At 38.9% G+C, this 6,625-nt stretch overlaps 1 long non-coding RNA gene across 1 annotated transcript; it reads left to right on the plus strand.

Moving 5' to 3' along the window:
* The first annotated feature begins 891 nt into the window (after window positions 1-891).
* Window positions 892-1,418, plus strand: LOC131430592 (uncharacterized). The gene is made up of 2 exons (XR_009229544.1): window positions 892-1,126; window positions 1,194-1,418. It is a non-coding gene; the product is annotated as an uncharacterized LOC131430592 (long non-coding RNA).
* The last annotated feature ends 5,207 nt before the right edge of the window (window positions 1,419-6,625 follow it).

The raw sequence follows: 6,625 nt of genomic DNA on the forward strand, positions 1-6,625 counted from the left end.
ACGACGATTTTGACGATTTTTTTCAGGCACATATCTTCAACTGAACGTTATAAAAGGGGAACCGTGATCGAAAATCGATAATTCCTTTTTGTGCGTTGGATGAAAGCAGACGTCGGGGCGAGAAGTCGCATTCAAACAGCGGCATCGGAGAGCGCACCTTCTGCGTTATTAAAAACCTCAAACGCTCAGGTCGTAGATCTTATTTGCCTTCCGGTCGTCAAGGCGAGAAGAGGCATTAAACCAGTTTCGCATCATTTGGCACTGCGAGCGGATGTGTCGGTTTATACGCAAAGCTAGTTTCAATTCAAGCAAGAACGATTGCATCAGCTGCTGGTGCTTTGCATTGGAGAGAAAGAAAACAAGAAACGAAAAGTGGACAACATTATATAAAATTAGCCGTTCTAATGGCTCTAAATGTTATCTAAAGAAGTATTAAGATTACTTCTTTGCAAATTTAAGATAGAAATCATCAGTTTAGTGAAAATCCAAAATAATTTGATTGCACTTTCCGCTGTGCGAAAATCGTTCGAGATAAATGTTCCGAACTGTTCTAAATATCGTAGAGAATTCCTCAATTTGGTCCTTCTAAAAGGCAGAAATGATCCTGTACAGCATCTTGATAGTTGCTTTCAATGAAATATGCAAATCCGAAATGAGATAATCGATCAATTCGAATTCGAAAGTGTAAAGAAATCGTGTTAGTTTTATTCGTATTCACGACATCCAGTTATGGCTCTGACATAACACACCCGTACTTTTTCACAATAAAAATGGAAATCTAAAAACCAGCCTGAGGTTACGAGAAGGTCTAGTCGACGACACGACCTGACACTCCGAAGAAAAATTGGTATAAAAAGTGTCAGCAAGCGATTTACCACCAGTTACCAAATATTGGACGACCCCTCGTAATGATAATAAACATATTTTCCGAGCAGCACTGTCTTGGTTGCTATACAATACGAAGTCGTCGCCAGGTTATATGTTACCGTATCAAAATAAACAAACAGTGGTATATTCGTACCCCATGAAAAGTTCCCTATTTGAAACTGCAGTTGATAAAATTGCACTGAATCAATACCGAAGACGCGAAATAATACAGAAATAAGTTTGGCAAATAGTTAAAAATGTAAGTTATCATCAACATATACAGGGATTATAATATGTGTTTACTAATAATCTACCGGATCTTCTAGCTCCTGACAAAATAATGTGTGCAGCGTTACATTCCCTCGAGTCTTGACTCACACCTGTAGATATACTTGGCTACATGGTAGATTAACTGTAGCAAACGGTGATAGTTTCTCAGCTTTTTTTCGCATCCGCATCATTGTGCGAAAATCCCATATATTTATTTATATTAAATGTATACAGTTCATCAAATGAAATCTGAAAAAATAAATAAAATATACGATGGATTATCCTATTTAGTTTGATGTAAACAAAACGTCCAGTTCGACCAAAATAATAATATAGGTTACACAAACTAGTTTTACGCAATGTCTAGGAACACAGCCAGAATCGAGTTATGAACTCCTTTAATTCACCAATTAATTCGTTTTCTGGTAAATCAATTTTCAAGATAACCTTTTTGAATAATGATTTCGTCGTTGTCGTCGAATAGATTACTAAATTTTGTTTCTATCATGAGAGTCAAATCAAGATAAAATAGTTCCCTTCTTTCAATCGTTCCACTTTGTATCAGTAAGCAAAGTAAAATCTTGGCATTACATTCCTTTGGTGGAATTTGGCCTTTCTGTTTCAACAGATTTCGCAGCCTATTCTTAGTGTACAGAATCATTGCATGGCTAGTACTATGGATCCTACTGACACTAAGAATCCTTCCAGGTCGGGGCTCGAACATACGACAACTGGCTTGTAAGACCAGCGTTCTATGCATTGAACCGCCAACCCGGGTTGATATTGTTGTATCAGTATATCTTTTAAACTAATTCACCAGCCTAGAAAGATCCTAGGTATAAACCGGGTCTAAATAAATCTTTTAAAACTTAAACTGATCCTAGGTATATTTTCAAATCGTCAACTCGGATTTATTTTCAGTTCGAATTTTATCCTATGTATGACTTTTTTGGATAAGTATGGAAGTATAAATTTGAGCTGCAAAGGAACCGTAAGATGAAAACTTTTCCTAGAAAACTGGTAGAGTTGCTTCGTAGCGGAATATCCTTCTGTGCAGAATTGTTTTAATCTCATTAAAAATATTCAAAGTGAATAATTTTCTCTTTCAACTGTTATGAAAAAATGAGCGTAAATAAAAGTAACCAGGGTTACGGTATCTGTTAGTTCAAAAACAACAGATTTTATGGAAAGGTTGCCTGTTTCATTTTATTTTCAAATAATTTCATTTTGACATTACGAGTTACTGAGGGGTAGTTAGATTTGTGAGACAGTTTTAAATATCGAGTGGCAGGTCGTGTCGTCGGTCTAGTCATACTTGATAAAACACATTGGATGACAAATTAAAATTAAAACACTCAGGAAACACGTTGTACGATAAACAAATTAATTCAAATGGCTGATGCCTTCTATTTAATGAATTCGGTTTTCAAAAGAACAACAATACGTACAATTTAGAACGTTCGACTGAAATAGATAAAGAAGTGCTAATAATACCATCCATAAACACTTTAACTGCAAATAAAGCTTGAGAATAAGTTATTTTCAGTTCCGAAGTCGCGATGTGTAGTTAACACTAACGATCTTAATAGTCATTTTCAACTAAACTGAGTGGGAAGACATGGGTATTGGATGAAGATCTATGCACGCAGCGACAGAATTAAAAGCGAAGAATTCATAGAGATTGTGCGGTATAGGAATATCGCAGTGTGATGCAGGGTTGCTTGAGCGACACAGTGAACGTGGCAACACTGCTCATAAGGTTGATATAGCGATGGTAGGAATCGACCCGAGGATGCCTGGCAACATCCACTTAAGAATCGCGCTCATTGTACAAGCAGCCAACTCAGAGGTAAGACGTATATTCGGAGTGTCAGGTATCAACGCTGGGTGATTCCTCGCGGGCAACAAAATGGCGTGCACAATGGCGATCCTGCCAGGAGTAAAATTTAACTTGTTTCTATACCATTCGATAATATTATCAAGGAATCACCCAGCACAAAAAAATAAAAGTACAAATCAAATAAAATTTAGATTTCGACAAAAAAGATTCTGAACACGGTTTGGGACGACCGGCAAATGACGGTAGAATACGGTTCGGGACAACTTCAACATGCTCTGAGTGGATTGGGACATTCACAAAAGTACTGATTTTTTAGTAAACTCGGATCTTCTAAACCGTATGAGGCAGATGGTTTATGTCTTCGACAAAGTTATAGTATTTGAGTTTATCTACAATATTGTTGAAGACTTCAAAATTTTTTTTCTTCAAAAAAAAAGATAGTTTTTTGTGTGTCTTTACAGTGAGTTTTGGAACATGGTTTTTAAGTTTAAAAAAATCTCCAAACTACACCGAGCAACTATTGTGAAGACATCAAACAACTCAGATCAACCGTTGTAGCATAATAAAAGAAAGCAAACTTACATTACCACAACTAGCAGCAGTGGTGCTAGATACATTAAGAAATGAGCCATCGTTCGGACCTTGTGTCGGTTTTTCTTTAATAACATTTTTCACAGATGTCGGATTATGTTACAGTCTTGGAAGGTTTTCTTCCTCATTAAATTTCCTACAAAAATTACATGCCCGCTGATTTTTTGAGTATATAGGGTGACCTCCAGATGATTTTTTTGTTAAAAGGTAGTTTTCCCATACAAACTTTGAACCGCGGGCGCGAAAATATAGTTTCTCCTATCGAGCTAAAATTTTGCATGGTGCTTATGGGACCCAAAAGGAACACGAAAAGTTTAGTGGAGCTGAAATCAATATTTTGTCCCACCCTAATGTCCAGCCATCAGTCGTAATTGTAATACATTCAATAAACGTGGACACTTTTCAGCAGCATGTCGCCAAGAGCGAGTCAATGCCGTACAATGTTAGCAAGCAGTTCACGAAGTTGATCAAGCACTTGATGAAACAAGTCAAGACTTAAAGCAGGTACAGTTTTGTTGATTTTGTTGATAAATTGCTAGAATAAATAAATGATTCGCCTTGATACATAATGCGTTTTTATTCTTTTAGTTTGTCAACGTCCTCTCCTTAGATGATGTCTTGATTGATTGCAGTTTGGGATCTTCAAGCACCACCCGATTTCTCATTGACTCAGGCGCCGACATCAACATAGTTGGTGGAGATGACTGGACACGTCTTGAGCATGAATTCTCTTCAGGAAAGGCAAAACTTCTTATGATTGATAACCCTGGAAAGGGAGTGTATGCATACGGTTCGAAGAATCCTATTTCCATAGAACGATCATTCAATGCGGAAATAACGGTACCAACTCTAAAAAAACTCCACTACTGCAACATTCCACGTAGTAACTCAGGGAAATAAATCACTGCTTAGTCGATCCACCGCAAGCGATTTGAAACTCTTACTAGTCGGAGGCATGGTTCATAATTGCGAAGAATCAACCAATTGCGAAAAATTTCCAGAGATGCCCGGGATTTCAATCAAATTTAGCATTGACAAAGCCATTCCCCCAGTGAAAAATGCATACTTCAACATTCCAGCTGTCCATAGAGAAGGAGCGAAACGCAAATTACAAGAAATGAAAACCCGCGGAATTATAGAAAAAGTTACATCGGCCCCAAACTGGATTAATGGAATGTCCGCTGTTTCTAAGGGCAAGAACGATTTTCGTTTGGTAGTCAATATGCGTGCAGCAAACAGAGCAATAAATAGGGAATACGTCTCCCTCTAATAGATGAAATGAAGGTGAAGCTAAATGGCGCGAAAGTTTTTACCAAATTAGATCTAAGCAACGCATTCTACCACCTCGAGCTATCGAAGGAATCGAGAGATTTTAACACGTTCTTGACTGAGGAAGGTATGTACCGATGGAAGCATTCTACCACCTCGAGCTATCGAAGGAATCGAGAGATTTTAACACGTTCTTGACTGAGGAAGGTATGTACCGATTCACACGGCTCATATTTGGAGTCAACTGTGCCCTCGAAATTTTTCAACGGGAGATGATGCGAATACTGAAGCACATAGATCACATTTTGATACGCCGAAATGTTGGAAGAACTAAGGAAAACTGTAGCAAAAGTGTTACGGGTCCTAAAGGACAATAATTTGACTTTAAATATACAGAAATGCGAATTCGACAGAACAAGATTGCAGTTTCTTGGTCACGTGCTAGACTCGGAAGGCTTTTATATCGACGAAGAGAAAATTAACGCCATACGTAAATTTCGAGAACCGACAACACTTTCAGAGCTCAGAATCTTCCTTGGGTTGGCCTCATTCGCAAGTCCCTACTTGCGAAATTTTATAGGTATCTCAAACCCTTTGTGCTTTGTGTACCGCTAGCAAAACATGGATATGGGGCCCAAAACAAAGAACTGCTTTCGAGCTCGTTAAGCAACAAATCGTCAAGTGCACTTCGGCTCTCGGTTATTTCTCAGAGAACGACAACACGATTCTTTATACCGATGCTTCGCCAGTAGCCTTGGGAGCCGTACTAGTCCAAGAAAAACGTGGTTGTGCTCCAAGAATAATTAGTTTCGCTTCCAAATCCTTGACGACCACTGAGAGAAAATATGCCCAAAACCAGCGCGAGGCACTAAGTGCTGTATGGGCAGTTGAACACTTCTCGTGTTTCTTATTAGGAAGGCGTTTCACTTTACGTACTGATGGTCAAGGTGTTGCTTTTATTTTGAATAGAACTCGCGAGGAGTCGAAGCGTGCTTTAACTCGCGCTGACGGTAGGGAACTTCGCCTAAGCCCATACAACTATGCAGTTGAGTACGTGAGAGGCAAGGACAACATAGCCGACACGCCATCAAGTTTGTATTGCGGAGATGATCAAGCATTCGAAAACGAAACAAGTCCGTGGGAAATAGCACATGTGGAAGCGAACACAATTGATTTTTTGACTGAGAATGAAAAACCATGCAAGACGAAACCCTCCTGAAAGTGATGGAATCTCTGGAAACGGGAAAATGGTCGAACGATCTTCGCAAATATAAGGCAGTTGAAAATGACCTATCATCTAAAGATGGAATGCTGATCAAAACCGGTTGTGTAGTCATACCTGACGCGCTCCGACGAAAAGCTCTTGAAGTAGCTTACGAAGGACCCCCGACCACTGCGGAGATGAAGAGCATTATTAGACAACGCGTTTTATGACCAGGCGTATCATATGATGTCAAAGATTGAGTCCAAACTTGTAAAATTTGTACAATCAATGGGAGACCCGAGAAGCTCCCTCCAATGGAACGTGTATTTGCACCGAAAAACGTATGGGAAATGATAGCGGTAGAATTAATGGCCCAGGGAGGAATCTCAATTCTTTTGATCGTTGAATACAGATCACGATTTCTAATTGCGAGGCCAGTCAAATCAACCAGTTTCAAGAATACACAAAACATTTTCAATGAGGTGTTCGACAGAAAAGGCTATCCGAAGTATATAAAGTCAGATAATGGCCCGCCTTTTAATGGCGAGGACTACAAAAACTATTGTATCAAACGAGTAATTACT

Source organism: Malaya genurostris, chromosome 2 (genome assembly GCF_030247185.1).
Source record: "Malaya genurostris strain Urasoe2022 chromosome 2, Malgen_1.1, whole genome shotgun sequence".
Lineage (NCBI taxonomy): Eukaryota > Metazoa > Arthropoda > Insecta > Diptera > Culicidae > Malaya > Malaya genurostris.